This window comes from Nuphar pumila, chromosome 1 (genome assembly GCF_984573655.1).
Source record: "Nuphar pumila chromosome 1, dmNupPumi1.hap1.1, whole genome shotgun sequence".
In the NCBI taxonomy this organism is placed as follows: Eukaryota; Viridiplantae; Streptophyta; class Magnoliopsida; order Nymphaeales; family Nymphaeaceae; genus Nuphar; species Nuphar pumila.
In genome coordinates, this window is record NC_143249.1 from 30,377,269 (window position 1) to 30,400,073 (window position 22,805).

At 35.3% G+C, this 22,805-nt stretch overlaps 1 pseudogene; it reads left to right on the forward strand.

The window, feature by feature from the left end:
* LOC149848565 (subtilisin-like protease SBT4.14) overlaps nt 1-22,805 on the forward strand; it is a 71,896-nt pseudogene that overhangs the window by 15,053 nt on the left and 34,038 nt on the right.

Here is a 22,805-nt window from a genome sequence, read left to right on the forward strand (position 1 = left end):
TATTTCCCTCAATCTTCAAAGTTTTCAATTTCAATATCGTAATGTTTCTGATTTTCTTGTCAAAACTGCTTTGGTTTTCCTCTATTTTTGTAATGCATTGATGGTATGTAATACCCAGAGAAAGGAATATATGTTCCTGGAATTGCCTTGCTCTGGTCACTGAAGGAGTTGATTTCTCTGGAGAGAGTTTTTATTTTATTCTATTTTTGAGTCCTGATTACTTGAAAATGATGTAGAGGAGGATTGATTTCTTGCATTTGGTGCTTGAAATGGGCTACAATTTTCTTTTCACGAATGATGATATCCTCTGGTTTCGTGATCCTTTTCCACATTTTTACTTAAATGCTGATGGTCAGATAGCTTGTGGTCATTTTTTTTTGGTAGTTCACTTAGCTTTCAAAATATTCCTAACGGAGGGTTTGCTTTCGTGAAGTCTAATGACAGAACTATACAATTTTATGAGTTCTAGTATTTGTCAAGAGAGATTTGTTCTGGACATCATGGCTAGGATGTGCTCAATTATATGAAATATAATCCATTTGCTAAAAGAAATAGGACAACAGATCAGATTGCTGGATACTGAATATTTTGATGGTCTCTGTGAGCCAAGCAAAGATTTTAATGAAGTCTGATACGTGCAAATTGTTGTGTGGGTCTTAGTAGCAAGCTACATGATATGAGAATCATGCTGGAGGGTTAGAGAAAATTCATGTCTTTGTCACCAGAGTAAGGGTCCAAAAACTTAGAAAATGAAGAAAAAGATGCTGTAAAAGGAGGAATTTACAAAGTGATGCTTAAAAGATTTTTGATTTGTACAGTTGTTGATAGGAACACACAGCCACTTCATTTGGAACGCTATTTCACACTATGCACATCTAGAGCAATTTACCCATTACATCTTTATTTACTTACAGCACCTGTTCACCACCCTTCATACCAACTGCCCATACATTTTACATCTATACAACCATCTTTTCCAGCAAACACCTCCAGGCACTGTTTTAACACACATCCCTTGCACAGTGCCATATCAACCTGCAGCACCATTTCAAACCCACCCCTGCTGTATTTTCCTGTTGACACCTACCTGTCTCTTTGCAACCAGTAGCACCCATGTGCTTACTTTACCCAGCAGTCTCCTTTGCATCTCTTTGTTGTCTTGCAGCTTATCCCATAGCTTCCACCTGTAGAAAGTACACACATCCCACAGCCCATTAGCTCATCTCCTTTCTCATGCCATATATATCCATATATATATATACCTATATACATGTATGTATATACGTATGTATCAGCAAATATATCTTTCCATCATCTATATCTTGGCATGTGAATACTTTTGCATATATCCATATGATATATATCATTTTCCTTCCATTTTTATGCTAATTCAGTTGTTTTGCAGGGAATATGAGGATGATATCATCACTTGAAATTTATATATATATATATATTTTTAATTTAAATCTTGTAATAAATTAGGCCTTAAGGAGAATCTATATTCCCTGTTTTAGCTAGAATGAATGAGCATTGTAAATATCATGAATTACTTGTTTTTCATGCATTTTTGCTTTTATTTCTCAAATTTTCACAATGGTAAAACACGAATTGCACATGCACCATTTCGTAAGAGGTAATTGATACTAAGTGGATGATCCACATCAATGGCCATAGTCAGGGTGTGGACAAAACTTAGCATTTTTATCTTTTACAAAATAACACTGGATCCACACTAGATCCATTTTCAAAATTCATCATATTTTCCTTAAATATTTTTTTTTTATCAGAATTTAACTTAAAATGAACTCAAAATATATACCAATGGCCATAGTCAGGGTATATTGAGAGTTAATTTCATTTTTAAATTCTATAAAAGCACCAAAAACGTATCTTATTCTTCACTTGAATTTAAATGTAGTTATTACATAATACATTCAATGACCATAGTCAGGAATGTATTATGTCTTTAACCTCATTTTAATTCATTTAAAGAATGGGATAGCTTTTCAAAATTCCAAAATTCAAAATCTTTAAATTCATTTCATCATTTAGGGTAGAATTGCATCATATTTTCAAAAATTCTTTTCGAAAACCCAAGTGATTTTGAATATCCTTTCTATTCCAATTCTATCTCATTTTCAAAGTCCAAATTGACTTTGGAATTTCAAAACCATTTTATTCAAACTCCAAAATTCCAAATTCAATTTCAAAGTTCCATTTAAACCTTAAAATTCTTGATTTATTCTCAAAATCAAGTTCATCTTCTTATCTTCAAAATTCAAAAACCACAGTTTGAGATTGATTCTGAATCTCAAAAGCTTGACCTTTCCTAAAAATTTAAATTCAATCAGGGTTTTTTTTAAAACCCAGATCCGTATTCAAAAGTCGCATTTTGGACTTTCAAAGCCCAAATCCTAAGTTAATCTCAACTTGGATCTAGATTTCCAAGTATGAATCCAACTTCACCTTGGATCTCAGATTACAGATCCAAATTTCGATTCTTAGGATCCAGAATCCATCTCTACTTTGGATCTCAGACTTCAGATCCAATTCCATTCTAGGATCCAGAACTCAATTCCCCTTTGGATCTCAGATTTCAGATCCAAAATCCATTCTTTAGGATCCAGAACCCAATTCACCTCAGATTTCAGATTCAGATCCAAAATCCATCCTAGGATCCAGAATCCAATTCTACTTTTGATCTCAGACTTTAGATCCAAACCCATTCTAGGATCCTGAATCCAATTCTATTTTGGATCTCGGACCTCAAATCCAAAATTTGTTCTAAGATCCAGAATCCAATCTCATCTTGGATCTCGGGCTTCAGATCCAAAATCCATTTCTAGGCTCCAGTATCCAATTCCATCTCAGATCTCCAATTCTTAAAATCCAATTCTATTCAGAACTTCAGATTCAAATTCCATCTTGAATTCCAAACATTCAAATCAATCCCAATTCTACCTTTCCTTCTGATTTCAAACTTCAAAGTTAGAATTCAATTCCATTTTCATCTCTATTCTAATTCAAAGTCCATTTATGACTTTGAAAATTTCTTTTTTCTTCTTTTATCTCAAAACTTCAAAATCATCTCTTTCCAAATCCAGATTTATTTTCCCAAGCTCTTGATTATTCTAAAAACTTAGAACTTTAAATCTTAAGTTCTAAGTTAGAAATCATTTCTTCACTTAATCAGATTCATCTCAGAAACACTTGGGAATTCTTCAAAACATTTTCAAAAAGAGCATACATCTTTGCATTTGCACAAGCATGATTTTTTGTGCATTTAGACTTAGGATAAGTTCTTAGATAAGTTCTTAGCAAAACAAAAGCCATAAATTCGACTCTTGGTTCGATTACCCCTGGTAAAGGCGCCAGGAACGGTCGAACCTCGTACCGACGAGCGGATCCCGTCTCCCGTCTCCCGATTTTCCCGCAAATATTTCAAAAACGGAGGCGAGTCATTTTCTCAAGTATTTTCAAATTAAGGTCAAGTGAGACCCCGCAAAAGAATTCATCTTCTCTCCTCTTCTCTCCTTTTCTCTTCTCTCTTTCTTTCTGTCTTTTATCTTTCTCCCTTCAAAAAGGAGGAAAATAGAGGTTAGAAAAGGAAAAGAGAAGGAAGAGAGAGAAACCACAAGAGAGGAAAAATTTTGCGATGATCACAACAGTTAAAAAAAATATATCCACACAGTCTGGTAAAGACTGTGCCTTGCACAATTTTTCTCTCTAAAGACAAAAGTATATAAAAAATGTATAAAAGATATATATTTTTTAGTTTTTATACATTTTTATCTTAAAAAATGGACAAAATTAGACTCGGTCAATGTTGACCGAGTCCAAAATAAGGACAGACTCAGCCTCGACTCGTTGACCGAGTTTGACTTGGCGTTGACCGAGTCAGGGCTGTGTTCGAAGCCGCACCCGTGTCGGGGCATGTCGACTCGGGTGTGGTGCCCCCTTAGTCGTGTCCGTGTGACATAGATATTGGGGTTTCATTTTGTTTTTCTTTTGGGATGATTGACACACTTTTCTCATCCTTTTTGAGCTTCTTCAAAGATTAGAACGATATGATTTAGAAAATGAACTTTTATTTTATATAATTCTACTTTCATTTGGCATTAGATAACTTGTTTGATATTGTTTTCTATAAATTTCACGTATAACAGTCAGAGTTGTCTCAATTAAATTATTATTCTCTGTTGCATAATCTAAATTCTTGCTTGTGTAGCTTTTTTTGCAGCTTTATGGTCTTCATGATGGAGGCAGTTCTTTTAATCCTCACTGGTTCAACTTATTTAAGCATGTGCTCAACAAGGTTATTGCAGAAAATGGAAGTGCTCATCGTATATATTTAAATTACTAAAAATGAAGGTGCTGATGCAGTTTGTCATAGCTCTGGGATCTTCATTATCGGTTCTCAGCATGCACTAATGCAACTTCTATCTTGCTTTATGATTCATATTATTTTGATCAATCTTGTTACTATTGTAGCTTGTTTGTAAGGGAGTTTCTATACAAATTTTCAATCTCTATAGTGATTGGTTTTACTACTCCAAGGTTATACATGCAGTTCGATAAGTTTCATGAGAACATTTCATGTTAAAAAGATGGGCTTTTAATGAGTCTTTCAGCCAGCTAGACGTGTGTGAACCTTATTCCTCTTTATGTTTATAGTGAGTTTCAAACAAAAAGCAATCAATTGTTACATGGTTGCTGTTAGCTTACAGCATATTTACTCAGGACAAGTTTTCTATAGGTTGCATTTTAAAGGCCTTGGAAACGGTAGGGCACAACCTCCCTCTCTTATGATGTAATGAAAGAAGTGGAAGACGAAAAGACAAGAGCCACTAAAGGCATACAATAGCAGATTCACTATGTGCTCAACCACAAGTCCTTTAAGGACAATACAAGAAGCCTACAAGGGCTAATACAAGAGAACAAAATATAAAAAATAAAGCTTTTATTGATGAAATGCTTAGTAAAAGCAATGAGAACAAAAGTGTGCAAACAACTCCTATATATACAAGTGATTGACTCAGTGGGCTGTAACTGTGTTTTTTCAATCAGCTGGACGATCTGCAGTCAAATGGAAGTTGTATGGACTCATAGTTTGACTCTAGTGTAGTGTAATGTGGTTGCTTATCTATGTTTTCTGCATCTACTAATGTTTTTTGTAGCAGGTGTATTGGGATCAGTGGACTGTAACTGTGTTTTTTCTATTCTCAATCCTCTGTTGCAGCAAGTGATATCTCATCACCTGCTATAGTACTATTATGCTAAATTCACATGATTCACAAGATAAACAACAATGTCGCTAGCAAAAGTTAATTTGGAAAGATAAGCCTATGAGAAGGTCTTAGAAACTATGACAAATCTGTCCATTAAGTTTTTTCTTAATATTTTTGCCTTTTTGTTGCCTGAAAATTTTAGGTGCCTTGGTTAAACTACTTGTGTAATTTATCACTTGAAAAAATCATGTGCCATGTAAGTTGTTACCTCAAAAAATTCAATTGTTCGCTATGATTTTGACCAAACAAAAGAGCAAAACTGTCAAGAATAAAGTGAATTAGTCTCGCATCATTCAAATTTTTGGTACATAAACAGGTTTTTTATTAGGGTTTGAAAAATCAATATCCCATAATTATTGTTATCTTTCTAAACCCAAAAAAGCACGTTTTTCATTAGAAAGTTAACGTAATTTTGTCAAAAAAGCATAATTCAACAGTAGATTCTTAGCAAGCTGACCACATCGAAACACGTCTATAGCGCCGGATTGCAGGACACTAGTTAGACTGTACAAGTTAACACTCCCAACGCGAAGAATATGTGGATCGAATAATGGAAAGAGAGGTGCACCAAATTAAACACTTATGATGGTCTTTGTTACTGGTTTTTTGTTTTTTAATATTTTTGGCGAAGCCAAATGAACTTGCTCGGTAGGTTGTGGGCTAAGTAGCAGGTCCAGTAAATGGCTGAGAATGGAACCATTGACCCACATTTAGGGACAACATTGCAAGGTTCAAAGCAAACGTTTGGCTCCATGGAATCCCTGAATGTCCACAAGAGCATGGAAGACTGACTACTTTCCAGGCACACAATTTATGGTCTGTCAAGGTCTATGTTTCACTTACACTAACAGGATCATTGACTGGGTTTTAACTTGGGATCGAAACAAGTCCGGATATGGATCCGGTCTTGATTGAATCGACACTGGATCTGATCATTGAAAAGTGGCATAGCGTAGGTGTGAAAAATGGGTCTGAAGCTTCAATCCTATTCCGAAGTAGATCTGACCTATAAAATCTGATATTCAGATAATCCATATCCGAATATGACAGATTTGGAACAAATAATTTGGGGTTGGGGCGGATCATTTCACCCTAAAAATTCATACAATCAGTTCCTTGTTTATTGGAGAATTTTTTGTACAAAGCTGAGGATAAGCATGATCATCTTCACTTGCCATTAGCTTTTTTACGTTTGACACAGTTCAAGGTGGTTCAAGCCAAAAGCTTGAATACCCCTTGAAATTCAACCGAATCATAGGACCCGAAGTTCATGGTCTTCCAACCACTTGATGAGACTTTTAGTTTTAAGACAACAATTGTAGGCTGTAAATATGTTCAATTTACTAATTGACAGCAAGTCCTTTGAAGATACCCTAATTCCCAATTAATAGGGCAATAAATCGGTTCAAAACGTATAAAATGGGTGGTTCTACATTTAGGGTTTACAAAAAAGAAATGACGAAAATTAGGAATTGAGTCAGATCTGGACCAACCTCACCTATGCCAGAATTGGGCCCTGCTCCATTGTCCAGGGCTTAAGCCAGCCTGTTTTAACAAATGGATATCCAAGCACGGTTTGTCTAATTGATCAGAAATGGTCATCAATGGGACTGGATCCAGAGGGACTTTTGATCCAAACTACAAATTAGACATGCTACCCATACATGGATTTTAAAATAAGATCTACTTATATATTTAGATCGACTTCATATTTATGTTATTTTGGACTCAATCTGAATCTATTTAGATCCATGCATGTGTGGAAATATATACAACAATACAAATCAACCTATTTATGCTTATTTCCACGAAAACTCTCGTTTACAAACACTGTCAGAATCAGTACTACCATATAAAACTTCATATACGAGTTCAACTCTACTGCAATTTCAGTTCAGATCCATATTTGCAGCATAAAATTCAAGTTCGGATCCAGGTTGTTGGGATCCAGCTCATATATTGATTTTCCATTCTTTGTAATGCCAAGGGTATCTTTATGATTGTCTAAATGCAGAAAGTTTTCTAACATCCAGAAGTTAAGGGAAAAAGATCTCAACCACAGGCTAGCAACTGATCACCTTATTAATACTTACCACGTGAAAACAACTTACCGATCTTCTCCTTGCCCTCCATTGTGTCTAGCAAAAGTGAAGGTTCTGCTTGGGAAGTAGAGCGATTCTTGGGAATTAAGGATTCCAAAATGCATTTGTTTTTCCGTTTGGCATGCATGTAAAAGGCAGTCAAAGAAAAAGAATCCAAATTCCTTTCAAATAAATTCCCTTATTTTTCCTACCAAATCCATTTTACCAATTTCTTCCAAGTATCTTTTGCCAAACAGATAAAGAAAAATGGGTACTTCAAAAATGTCCTTCATAATTTGCTTCCTATTACTCACGGTGGTCCATTGCAGTAGCACCACGGAAAGGAAGGTAAGTAATTGATGAGGCTAGCTCAAATTTATTTCTCACAGGTAGGTAGCTAGTGAGTCAATTGGATATCATTTTGCCTATTTGATTATTTGGAAGTCATAAATCTCAAGCAATTATATGTGGTTTACATGACTTAAGATTTTCTGTTGATACTTGACATAGATTAATCATTTCATATATTAAACTGTCTAACATTGGCAGTCATACATCATGTACATGGGAGACGTGCCATCCAATTTTCTCTCAGACACGCACCATCACATGCTTGCATCTGTAACCGGCAGGTTGCGCTCTCTCTCTCTCTCTCTGTTTCTCTTTTGTTTCTCTCCCATCCAATATTCTGTTGGATGTATTTTGGTAATGTTGAATGGTGAATGTTCTCCTTTCTCTCTCTCTCTCTCCCTCTCTAAATCCATCGACAGTTGCAGTCTATCATGATATATATTTGGAGTCTGGAAGATTTATGATTTTTGGCCATCAATTTTTCAAACATTATAAAAACCAACCATGTCTTGAAACCAAACACTACATGACTTGATCCGTATAATACCAGGCACACAAATCTCATCTGTATGATCAAACTTTTAAAATAAAACAAAAAAAATTCATAAAACCCATATAACATGCTTCATTTAGCATTCTCTTTCTCTCTCTGTATATATATATATATATATATATATATATATATATATATATATATATATATATATATAAACCTAGCTTGCCCAAACAATCATGGCTGGTGACACATGATGTTTTCCAACCAATCCTACATCAAAATGGTAGCAGTAGTATCTCAAATGAATGACTTTTCCTATCAAACTTAAGTTTCGAAAATTTATTTGTTATTGATACTAAATCATAAATGTGTATACTATGAAAAAAGTTTCCACTCGTTCACAATTAATTATTGGCATTCCTTGAGCATGTGATGAGCAATTTGCTTTAATTTCATGAAATTCATTTTGGCAGCCATGACATTGCAAGAGAGACAATGGTCTACAGTTACAAGCGAAGTTTCAATGCATTCGCTGCAAAACTCTCACTGGAGGAAGCAAAAAGATTAGCTGGTTAGTATGAAACACAAGTACATTGACTATTGTATACACAATCAATTTTTCCAATAGTTTAGCTTGTTTAATATACTATTACTTAATAATGTGCAGAAATTGAAGGCGTGACATCAGTATTTCCTAATTCCTATCACAAGCTTCACACCACAAGATCGTGGGATTTCGTCAGCTTCCCTTTGAATGTAAAAAGGCAGCTCAAGTTTGAAAGTGATGTCATCATTGGAGTTTTGGACACAGGTAAGCATTAAAGGATATTATGAATGTAAGCAATGGTTTGATTAGATATGCATAAGTTGTTCCTTGGTTTTCTAGCCAACTTGACCCAGTCACATTTGTTGCTCTTTTTTTATTTTTTATTTTGAAGGAGCTCTTCTTCTTCTTTTTTTCATAAAATTGATTCTTTTCAAGAAAATGATGCCATCTTTCCTCATATAAACATAGGTATCAGCCCCCATTCACAGAGCTTTGACGACAAGGATCTTGGACCTCCTCCTGCTAAATGGAAGGGCACATGTGAAAGATCTGAGCATTTTAGTGGGTGTAACAAGTATGCTCTCTCTCTCTCTCTCTCTCTCTCTCTCTCTCTCTCTCTCTCTCTCTCTCTCTCTCTTTCTTTCTCTTTCTGATTCAATCAAAGATTTACACTCCCAACCTTCAATAATTAAATTGGCACAGCAAACTCATCGGAGCCAACTATTATAGAATAGACAGACCCTTCACGCAACTTCAACCCTCTGATATACTATCTACAGTTGACACTAAGGGTCATGGCACCCACACATCATCAACTGCAGCTGGTGTCCAAGTTCCAAACGCAAGCATGTATGGGCTTGCTAATGGCACTACGCGGGGTGCAGTCCCTGCAGCTCGCCTTGCTGCATACAAGGTATGCTGGGAAGACACTAGCTGCTCCGACATCGACATTCTTGCTGCCTTCGACGATGCCATCGCCGATGGTGTTGATGTGATCTCAATCTCCATAGGCGGCATGAACAATGGATACCTCAAGGATGCAATATCGATCGGGTCGTTTCATGCCATGAGTAAGGGAATTATCACGGTGGCGTCGGCCGGGAACGATGGCCCTGACCCTGGCATGGTGGAGAATGTGTCACCATGGATCCTTACGGTGGCGGCGAGTTCCATTGATCGGCAGTTCAGAACCAAACTTGCACTGGGCAATGGCATGCAGATTACAGTATACCTTTGGCTCTTCACTAAAAAATTTCTTCACAATCATTTTTTCTAGCTAGGTCGCTTGTTTTAGCTTATATATTAAGTTTGTTAATTTGGTTCTTCTTTTTAAAATGACAGGGCATATCATTAAATACTTATTCCCCGAATAAGAAATATTACCCACTCATCACTGGGGCCCAGGCAGGAAGCAGTTCAGGTGGCTACGGGCCATATCCAACGTAAGAACAACTGCATACTTGTATAGTCTTTGGGTTCCTCGGGAAAGTTCAAGATAATTTTTAGAAATTCTTGGGGTTCGTTTGCGCGTGTAGTGTATATATATATATATATAAAATCTCACGTACACGTTAAAAGAATTCGCTACAAGAGGCAATCCTTAGGTTTTTGACCATAGAGATCCGATCCGTACGATCATATTTGTCAAAAAATATTTTTCAAAAGTGGGTTGAAGATTCGCACCCTATAAAATGTCTGCAATAAGATTATAGCTTGTACTCATGATTGCTTAACAATTTGTTTGCAGTTTTTGTGATCAGACTCTGGATCCCAACAAGGTGAAAAGGAAGATTGTTCTTTGTGATTTGGTAAAAGGAGACCTTGACTCCAGTGTCAGGGACATTGGAGGGGCTGGAATCATCTTTCAGAGTTACAAAAGCCAAGACGCAGCTTTCCCTTTTGCTCTACCAGCAGTTTTAGTGGATACCAACAAATCAATGACAATAAATGATTACATCAATTCCACTAGGTAAGTAAATTGAAACTCGATCTCCTCACTTAAATTCCTGACATGGGTAACGGTTACAATGAAACCTTGATTGAGAGGCTTCCATGCATTGACCACCACTATACAATCATCTTCACTCCCTTTTTGCGCAATTGCGTAGTTGTTGTTGCGCGGTGGCGTGTATCGTAGGTGACGATCCTTCTCTGTCAGCCTACAGCTCCTTCCTTCTCGGTTGGGCCCCTAACCTTGTTCATCTAGCTAATTCCAGAGGAGGATAGGGTTATTTGTGACACAAACCCATCCTTGAATATCACGCGAATTCGTATTTGTGAAGCAATTCGATGTCAATATAAAGTTAAGCAATGGAGTAGTCATATCTGGAACTCTAATTAAAGCCCACCCACGATATTTGGCCACATCAATAAGACTGCCAACTCTTGACAATGTTGTCTGCAATGGGAGACTCAAGCCAACAGACCTTCCAAAAACCTGATTTTGCCATCTTAATTATTCTCCAAATTAAGCTCTATGAATTGCTATATTACATCACATATATACTTGTTGCACAAAGATTGTTCCAAACATCATCCATTAAAATTGATTTTTTCCTCTATTTTTCTTGAAGGTCGCCTTATGCAGTTATATACAAGTCTTATACAGTTAATGTGAGCATTCCACAAATTTCATCTTTCTCATCTTGTGGCCCGAATACACTCTCACCAAGAATCCTCAAGGTAATGCAGTATTTTACATGCTTAAAAGGGAGAGCAAATCGGGTCATTGGCTGAGTAGCTACTCTACCCAATGACTGGATGCCATGCATCCCCTTCTGTCCTCTAAATGATCGGATAGTGCTAATCATTGTTGCTTGATCTAATAACCATACCCTTGATTACAACCTGATATCACTGCCCCTGGGTTAGATATTCTGGCCGCATATACACCATTATCTTCAATGACTGGGAAGAAGGATGACGAAAGAATGGTTAACTATAATATAATGTCTGGAACTTCAATGTCATGTCCTCATGTGAGTGGTGCGGCTGCATACGTCAAGTCTTTCCACCCTCGTTGGTCTCCTGCTGCAATCAAGTCTGCTCTTATGACCACAGGTAAATTTGTTTTCTATTTTGTTTTATTTGATATTTTTCATCTATAATATTTGCTTTGCATTGACAATGATGCCTTAAAACAAATAAAATACACACTAGTATCTGATTGTAGATGTATAGATCTGTCTTTGTGGTTTCGTAAGTTTGATCCTTTACTTCACTCAAAGAATTCTATAGTTGGTAGATTTCATCAAAATAGTAGTGTTGTTCTCTGTTTTTTTTTTAATTTGCTTCGGTCTGTAAATGTGTGAATTTGGAAATCCATTGATTTGCCTTTTGCAAACAAAAATATAATTAGAGATTCGCCAAATAACATGCCAATAGTTCTATATTGCAATTCATAAAAATAATCTGCAAAATGTCTCTGCTCTCTCCTTTGAAATGAATACTCAATTCTCAACATGGTAGGTGCCTATTTTTGCCAATATAAGGGGAAAAAAAAAAACCATGGCAGGTGCTTACAAATAGTTGCAACGAGGGAAGTTGCCATCCTATTGTATATGATGTTATATTCCATCGCAACTGCACATCTCACTTGATGGAGCTATCTATGTATGGCCCCCCGCTTTAACATTCTCATGGTTTTCAAGTGAGATGTACAAGATGGATTGAATACAACCCATGACCATAACTGCTCTAGATGTGCCTAACCTTGGAAGTTGCTAACCCAGATAGCCCATTATGTCTAAATATTCAAAGGTGCCTATACCATATCTTTAACCGTTTTTCTTTCTCATTTCCAGCAAAGATGATGGACCCAAGGCTGAATGAGGACACAGAATTTGCCTACGGTTAGGGTCTATTTGATCCAAGACATGTTGTTCACCCAGGCTTAGTGTATGACATGGACCAATTGTCATACGCCCAATTTCTCTGTAAAGATCACATAGACGGTGCTGCCTTGGGAATCGTGACTGGTGGTCAAGATAACAACTGCTCTGCCATACCTGCCGGCCAAGGCTATGATGGTCTCAACTACCCATCGATGCAGGTCCAAGTTAACAATGGATCCGACCCGATCCATGCCGTGTTCTATCGCACAGTGACCAATGTTGGTGCAACAACTTCAGTCTACAAAGCAATGGTCAATGTCTCAAGTGGGCTTAAGATCAGTGTCACACCAGAAACTCTCTTATTTAGCAGACGGGGACAACGTCTATCCTTTAAGGTAGAGGTGAATGGTGATCCTCTTGGCGCCAATCCTATGGCGTCAGCTTCACTTGTTTGGGATGATTCAAAACATAAAGTCAGAAGTCCCATCGTTGTATATCAATTGGCTCCATTCCAAGGAATCACCCACATGTAAAATGTCAAACTTTCATGATATTGAAATTACACTTTTACTTTATAAGAAGAAATGTTCTTTTAGTAATTATTTTTTTATGTAGAACTTATTTATGACTTATTTTGGAGAAGAGGCTCAAGGATGACAAAAATGCAGGCTTTTATCTACCCTTTTTAATGTTACTTTTTCTCTCTCTCTTCAATTATTACTTTCTTCTTCTTCAGTTTCCTAAATGCATCAGCTTCAAATCCTAAAGCTTGAGCTGGGAAATGAAACGATGCATGGTAGAAGTGTTTAGCCTGCACGCAATAAGTTTAGAGTTCAAATCCTATTCGTTATAAGTTTGAAACAATAATTTATTTTGTAAATGAGCCAAGTTTGAGTTTGGCTTAGTAGGTTTATGTTGTAAATTCTATTATTCTCAACTTTGAACAAGTGTATATATATATATATATTGTAAATGAACTAGCTTGCACTTTGCTTGTTTGGCTCAGGCTTTTCACAAACTCAACCATGGCTCAGTTCAATCAAGAAATGTGCTGAACTTGAACAACCTCTACAATCATGGATTATCATATGGTGTTTATATATTCTCCAACAGTTGAGTTTTTCTTCAATCAGACAATACGTAATGTTTTTATTTTTTATTGTTTAATTAATATTCTTTTAAGGAAGTAAAAAGTATGTTTTAGATTATGAATTTTCAAGATTTTGGTATGTTTTTAAATTAAGTGCTAAGCATTAACGGATTATAATACTTTGTATTGTAAAGTTTTAAATGCATTGTGAGCCATCCCTTTCCACTCTTTGAAAAACATGTTGAGATGTAAAAACTTCACAACAGTTGGTTGGTTGAGGGACAATGGCAGATTAATGTAGCTAGACAACATAGTTTAGCCAACAGCTTCAGGATTTGCTGTGATAATTGGCAGGAATGAGGATTAGAAATAATAATGACAAAATAAGGTGAAAATACGAGAAAGATGGAGAGTAAAATATGACCTCTTGTTACTAGATACCGGCCACCCTTTTTGCGACCTGGCTGCCATATCGCTATCTCGGGGGGGGGGGGTGACCTTCTTCCAAGGGTGACTCGTTCTCCACGGCATGGCAAAAACTGATGACAATCTCCAATTGATGGGGTTTCAACTGGTTAGTCAGTGCTATTTTTGTGAGTGTGTTGTGGAATCTAATGAGCACCTCTTCGCTGGGTGCATATGGTTTAGGAAGCTGCAGGAGTTCTTTTGGAACGAGGTTACGGCTGATAGTTTTTGCAGTCTGTGAGATGTGTTCCTCTCCCAAAAGGATCGGGCAAAGGAGACTACGAGTGGAGTAGCTGGGTTTTGATTTCAATGGCAGCTGATTTAGTTACACAAGAATGAGATTGTTTTTTAGAGGGCAACCCCAAGCATAAAGTTATTACAGGTTAGAACCACCAACGAGTGTAGAGAATGGATGATGTTGAAGAAAGCAAAAAACAGGAGCAACGCCTTGCTTCCGGACATGTTGGTTCAACATGCTCATGTTTAGCGGTTCTAGAATTGGGACCTCTTTTGATAGCTCATCTCGAATTCAGCTGTCTCAATCACTGTGTTTTTAATTATATTTGTATATGTCATGAATTAATTTCTACAAAATGAGAATGTTTGCCTTTCTTCTCAAAAAAAAAAATCTTCACAAAACATATATCTTGTTAAATAAATTATAAATAATAAATATATAAGATTCAGTTGATGAAACACTCAAATATTGTTGAAGGAGAGCTGCCTGATAATCATTGGTTATAGATTTTGGACCTTCTTTTGGTTGGATTATATCTTTGCTTTACTTATGCACACACATGTGCCTATGTGGATGGTTCATGGGATTAAAGCTCCCTCAAATAGTGATTTTCTTCCAAATGATTAATGAATATGATGCAAGGGTCCAGAGTGGGATAGTAAAAACTACACCACGATCTATGCTATTGCATACTAAACTATCAAAACACTAAAAATCGACTGAAGATAAAACAAAAATTTTGGAAGCTTTAAAGAATAAAAAATAAATCTCTAATCGTCCCAAATTTGTTTGAACAATGATTGTTTATAGAAAAAGGCAAAAGTTTATGAATCCAAAATCAACCTAAAGCCTAATAAAAAAACTGAAATCCAATTTAAAATTTAAATAACAAAAATATATGCAAAAGGATCCAATCGGTGCAAGGATTCTTAGGCAGTACACGCAATTTTGAATTTAATTAACTATGACAAATCTTGAGAGTAGCCGAAACCCATTGCAGGCCGCCACGAGGGACAAGCTTCATTTGAGATAGTGAATGGGCTACATCACTGTGCTGGTGTGGGCATTTCGGTGTGTGCGTGAGTTTTGTTGTGCCACTCTCCTTGCACTCTGCATTATCATGGAGATCCTAATATGAACTTGAAATGCTAATAACAAATCCATATCTGGGTCAAAATCAGAATCATATCTGAATCAAGATCTAAAATATATATTTCAAGAAAGTGAAAATTTTAACTTGATATTTTAAAGAATTGCTATTGTAAAAACTTGATATTAATGCAATAATTTTTAAAAAAAAATCGACTTATAAGTATATATCAATAATTTTCAAAGATTTTTCAATAAAAACTAAATTCTTCAAAGTATTGCAAGATTACTCTTAAAAGTCCTTGGGTTTCGTCCCTACCAAAACAAGCACTACACAAGATTAATCCACCAGCTTCAAATAATCTGCCACTTCTTTCCTTTTGGCACTAAATTTTAAGTCGATATGAGATCTCTAATTGAGTACACAGTGCTTCAAATTAGACTAAAAACCCCACCATGGCAATCCAAATATTTTTTAAAACCAAGGACGAAACAAGAAAATATGTGGTGCATCATCTTATAATTCTAAGATTTTAATCATAACGCATACATGACAAGGTCAATGTCGGATAAAAGCATGCAGTTTTAAAGGTACTACAATGGCCTTTCTCACTCTCTGAAATTAAACAAGTGGTCTAGCACTTAGATCATTTGAAAGCCCTAGGGGTCGATGGCTTTCCCATCGGCTTTTTCAAATATTTATGGGATTCCATCGGGTTATCTTGATCCTTATTTTTGGAAAGATTTTGAAAATGAGTTTTAAATAAATATCTAAAAATATAGATTTGGGATTAGATTCTTGAAAGTTATGGGTTTTGTTCTTCAAGAATTCGAGCGTTTCTTCCTTCTGTGAGCAAGGATTAGATGATTCAAGGCTGCAACTTTTCATCTTTCGATTCCTCTGTCATACGATCCAACATACCTCGATTTGCTTTTCTAAAAATAAAAATGTGGTTGATGGTATATGTCAACACCAACACTAGAAAATATAGAAAACAAACAAAAATATAGAAATTAGAGATTAAACACGCCCCAATAAATAAAATAAAAATAAATAAAAGTAAACATGCTATGGTGAACCCAACAGAGCAATTGTAACGCACCAAAATTTTAACCAATTTTTTTTTTAGAATTTTTCTTCTTCTAAAACTAGTAAAAACAACCATTTTCTTTGGGTTAAATATTCTAGGTGGGTTACTGTATGAACAATCATCATAACTGAACTAAAATACGAATAACATTCACTATTAAAATTTAATTCAGTCTCAATAATTAAAAAATCATATTAGAGTATTTTCAATCTAAAATAACAATAAATATTTTTGCAAAACTATCCTCAAAAAAGAAAAAGATTGGCTCTCAACAACGTTGGAGCTTTCCACATTCGCTTTGCAGCTATACATCATACGTCACTTGAAAATCCATAAAATGGGCCAGACTCGTGAAAGCCTGTTTGGAAATAACGACACAGGTAAACCAAAACTAGTATACATGATCATATTTCAACAAACTCACATAATGATGCAGTCAATTATTCATTCAATTATACATATCATCACAACACATCACAAGAATATCATTTATAAATAGTTATAATCTTATGCATGATTAGATAAACGTAAATGCACTGACCATTCAAGGACATAAGATCTTTCATGCATGAGTGACTTTAATTGTTTTTATTTAGGTTATTGTTTTACGTGATGTATGCCATGCTTAACTAAATGTACAAACAATTAAGGTTATCATTTCTCAACCCTGTGGGTATTACACAAACAGTACCTAGATCAAGATCATGACCATGACTTAGGAGGTACATTCAAACAATTTATGGTTATGCTCTAGACAGACATCTTTCACTTGTCCTGGGTGAGAGCTTCCAACACCTCTTTCCTGATGCATCAAACTTCTACTCATGTGTTTCGCGACCTACCACCCCACGACTAATGTGGAGGCATTTTCCTATTTTCGTGGCAGAGAAGGAGCAACCTTCCATGCTCAAAACAAGTTTCATGAAGTCGAAAGTACTACTTACCCTCTCATTATAAGCTCAATAGAATCAATCTTTACTTGATTAAGTCTATTATTTATCCAAGCATATACAAAATGAATATAATTTTAGACCTTTAATTTGGGTTCATGAATGCAAAATTCAATGCCAAAGATACTATCATGCAACACATGCAATTATAACATATCAAACTCATTTATGCATTCACTTATAGGCATTGATCATGATTAACTATATGCATTTTTACAATATCATATAAACACGTGATGCATAACACATGCACTTCAAAAGCAGTGTGCATTCAATCATGCACATGCAAAAATTTCTCTTTTCATGTCATGTTCCTTTAGGCACTTAGTACTTGCATAAACACAACATTATAGGTTGCATCTGCATGCTTATTTAGCATTTAAAAACATAGGCTCAAATCATACATTCACTGTATGTATTGCTTAACTGATTCATACATGGTTCGAGATTCGCTTAGGCTCATATCTGCTTTGTTGTTTCGACTGTGACAGCTCTATTCACAGTCTAAGAAGTAAGTTTAAATTTTTATAAAATGTAAGAAATTTTACCAGCTTTCCAATCCCACAAACCGTTAATAAAAACTCCTTTGGTTTAAGGAGATATGATTGATTTAGGCTCATGTATACTTGATTGTTCTAATTGTCATTGTTGTATGCACATTCCAAGAACAAAGTTTAATTTTTTTCTAAAATATATGAAATTTCCTCATCTTTCCAACACTATAAACCGTTCATAAAATCTCTTTCAAATGAGGTAGATATGATCTATTTATCCGACATATGTCATAGCTTTTACACAGTAGAGAATAGACACATGTTCCATATTTTCTTTTCACTGATTCATGAAAGCAAATTTTTTATTTTCTTTTCTTTTTATGGGTTCAGTTTAAACAAAACCCCAATTTTAAAAACCGGTTTGGTTAGTAAAAACAAACATAAGTGTTCTTTCTCATATATATATTTTTATTAGCCATGACGAACTAAATGTATACTTATAAGCATATTAGTCCCACCACTTCAATATGTACAAGGATAAAGTTTTGCAAAATACTTACATGATTTCAAAAACATTTTTTCCAATAAACTATTTTTAAAACTCTTTCGATTGTGTGGCTGCAACTCCTTGATCAACCTAACTTCAACAGAGGTTCAAACCTCTTACACTTAAAAGTGGAAGGATAGAAGCAAGAAGGAAAGATAAAAAAGAGAGAGAAGAGAAGAGTAGAGAGAGAAGGCTAAAGATTCTAAACATACCAATAACAGGGGGGGGGGCATGAGCCCCTCTTGGCTCTTTATATAGTTTTTGTCTCCTTTACAAAACTTTCTAATTCCTAAATTTTCAGCCCAAACTTTCTAAATTTCAAAACAACTTAGCCTAACACACATCACTTATTTGTTAAGTTTTAACTTATATATATTTTTTCTCTCTTTGTTTGTTTTATTTTTAGGAAACTTTTGAAATATCAATTTTCAGGGATTCTAACTTACAACTTTTAAATTTAATTCCAACATGAGCTGCCACATAAGATGGGCCACATAGGGGGACGCCCCACATGTGGACCTCTATCATTCTATTAAACTTTGTTAATTCAAGTTTTTCATTCTATAAAATATATATTTATTATTTTATGCTATTTTAGAATGGATTTCAAATCCATACAAACCAAATTTTAACTTAATAAAATTACATCACATACACATCAAATTAAACCTAAATTCATCTAAAATCATATTTGACTTTATTTCGACACAATTTGCCAATTATTTTATTAAAATTCTAACTTTTTATAAATTCAATTTTGAATGAAAACTTCAATAAAATCAACTTTGATTCTTTATAAAATATCTTTTCAAATTCAACTTAGACTAATTTGCATTTTTATGTTTCTTTCATATAAAAATCCTTACTAATATTATTTTATTCATTAAAAATGCTCTAAAAAGTCAAAGGTGTTACATTTAAATTCAAATTGACGATTAAGTCAAATTTGAACTAGATCAAAACTCAAAATTCTATTCACAATAAACTCCAAAATTAGATTCAAAATAAATCTAGAATAAAAATTAAAACCAGATTCAAAATAAATTCCTAATTTGAAATTTCTTATAAATCTAGATTAAAGCTCGAATTACATGTTAATCATATCTTAAGTTCAAATAATATTTTAACATTAAATTTGCCTTTATTCTTCATAAAAATATCAAAATTTTATGGGTTGTTGTGATCATTGCAAAATTTTTTCTTTTCTTCCTTTTTAGGAAAAAAAGAGAAAAACTCTCTCAAGGTCTCACTTTACCTTTTATAGAGATATTTTGAAATTACTCACCTCCATTTTGAAATTTATGAGAAAAAGAAGAGTCGCGATTCGCTCGTCGGTACAATGTTCAATCGTTTCTAGCGCCTTTACCAAAGGTAATCAAACCAAGGATCAAATTCATGCCTTTTGCTTTGCCTAAATTTGTCTAAGTTATTATTCCAAGTTCTTAATGCACATGGAATTAGGCTTGTGCTATAATTTTGAACTTGGAAAATGTGTATGCTCTTTGGAAATGTTTCAAAAATTTGGATTTTTCTAAGTGATTCTGAAATGTATTTAAAAACATTCTTTTAAGAAGTAAACTTTGAAGTTCAAAAATCAATTTTGAATTGAAAGGTTAAAACTTGAAATGAACTTGAATTGAAAGCATGAAATTGAAGATTTTGAAATTGGATTCAAAGTTGAGAACTTTGAAATCTAAAATTAATTGAAAATCAAATTTGAATTGATTTTGAATAAAGAATCAAACTTAGAAATTGATTTTGAGATTTGAAATCATAATTGAACTTGAACTTAAAATTAGAATTGAAGTTTGGAATTGTGAAAGATTGAGTTTTGAAAAATGAACCTATAAATTGAAATTGAATTTGAAATTAAAAGTTGAAATGAAAACTTGATTTGAGACTTGTATTTGAACACTTGAATTTGAAAATGAAATTTTAAATTAAAATTTAGAATAAAAAATTTGAATTTGAAATTAGAATTGAACTTTTAAACTGAATTTACTCTGAATTTTGAGAATTTCAAAAATTGAAATTAAAATTGAAATTGAAATTTTGAAATGAATTTACTTTGAATTTTGAAAATGGAAAATCGAAATTGAATTTGAGATTCATTTTGAACTTTAAATTTGTTTTGAAATTTAAAGTTGAAACTCAGAATTCCAGTTTAAATTGAATTTGGAATTGGGATTTGGAATGAAAGTTAAAAGTTTGAAATTTGATAAATGAAATTGAATTTTGAAAAAGAAATTTAACTGAAATCATTTTGGAATTTGAAAATTCAAAATTTGAGAAATGATATGGAGGGCCTGTTGATTTGCTCTCAAAGAGAGATCGGAAGCAAGACCCTAGAAAACACGCGACGAGCTGTTCATGAGGAAGAAAGGTGAGAGAGAGAGAGGGCACCTGGCTGCCGTAGGTGCGGTGGATGGCTGCAGTCGGAGGTCGACCTAGGGTTGGAGCACGATGAGCGAGCGAGGGTGATGCAACCCCAAAATCTCCAAAGGATCGAGGATCCACAGTCGAAGGCCCTCTTCAGCAGACATGAAACCCTCAAAACTCGAAAGAACTTGTTGTCTGAGGGGCGGTGGGGCGTAGCTGCAGAGGAGGTCGAGCGATGGTGGTTCCAGCACAACGAGAGGCGTCGTGCAGAGGAGGTTGGGCGATGGTGGCAAGGGGGGTTGCTCCTTCACTGGTGTCTAGAAGCCGAAAACTCCCAATCTCCCACTATTGTCGATGCTGGAATAGTGGCAGAGGGGGACAAAACGCAGGACGAAGGTGAGACTTAAGTCGAGACCGAGAGGGGCAGAGGTTAGGGTTTCAACCAGGGCTCTTTTGCTTTGCAGGGACAAAGAGATACCTCGATCTTTGCAGGGACAGAGAGATTCTGCGATCGGAAAAGATTAGGGTTTGAAACAGAGACGAAGCAACCGATGAGAAAAATCTGTGTTTTTTCCTTTCCGATGGAAATGGCAGAAAATGGGGAGTTGGGTCGTGGGTAATTAAGGAATAGGAGATTTGGTGGATTTCAGAGAGATACATGCAGAGGAGAACCCGATTAGAGAAAGCAGGAGATCGCTAGAGGTGGGGTTCATAGATGGAGGAATGGTTGTCATTACTCACCAGAGTGATAATGTTAAAAGTGCCAAAGAGAGGCTCGCTGGAGGGACGATGGTCGTCACTTTCTAGAGAGAGAGAGAGAGAGAGAGAGAGAGAGAGAGAGAGAGAGAGAGAGAGAGAGACTAGCCGGTGGTGGGGAGGAAACTGGTCTGGATAGACACTGGGGCGGGTGGAGAGGAAACTGACCTAGATGAATGTTGTAGGTGGTGCGAAGGAAATCAACTTTAATAGAGGCTGAAGGTGATAGGGAGGAAACTAGTGGACGTTGCTGGGTGACGATGGTCATTAGGGAGAAGGCTGGTGGCATAGTGGTGGAAGTGGTGGGAGAGAAAAGGGGAAGGTAGGGAAGGGGAAAGATAGAAGTTGTTTGATCTCTAAATCAGATGGTTGTTGGTTAAAATCAGTTGCTGGAAAACATATTCTAATTTTCATATATATATATATATATATATATATATATATATATATATATATATATATATATATATATGTATGTATATACTACTAATGAAAGTAAGGTATATGAGAAACTAATTAGGCTGGCGAACATTGGATTCAAAGTTACATGGAGATTAGTCTTGGGTGTTGATTTCGACAACATTACTTGGCGGTCCAAGTGGACCCCACAGAAAATGGGTGCTAACATTGTAAAAAAAATACTTTTCTAAAAAAATTGTAGGGTTTTTCTTCATTCGATGCAGTCCATTCAATTTTTTCCTTATGACCCATCTCTCTCCAGCTGAAACCTTTTCACCCCAACCCAGCTTCCCCCTCTCTCTAAAAAATAACAGAAAGAGAGTTCAAAGTTGAAAAGGTTGGTTTATTTTCTTTGTATGTTTTTCTTGTTGAATGCATTTCCGTTTTCGTCTTCCTTTGATGGTCCATTTTTTTCTTGTTGATGTGAGGTTCATTGATTTTTTTTTATTTTCTCGAATTTGGGGTTTGTAGGTTTGGCTAGGCTAAAAAAGGTAATTGAGAGAGCATAAGGAAAAAATAAGGTAAGAAACTTATCTTTGTGTTTTTTTTATTTAACAAATCGCTTATGCTTTCTTTTGAGAGGAGAGATGAGGACCATTGATTTCTAAGCTGCTTTTACAACTTCCATGCCTACCCACCACATTCTCTCTC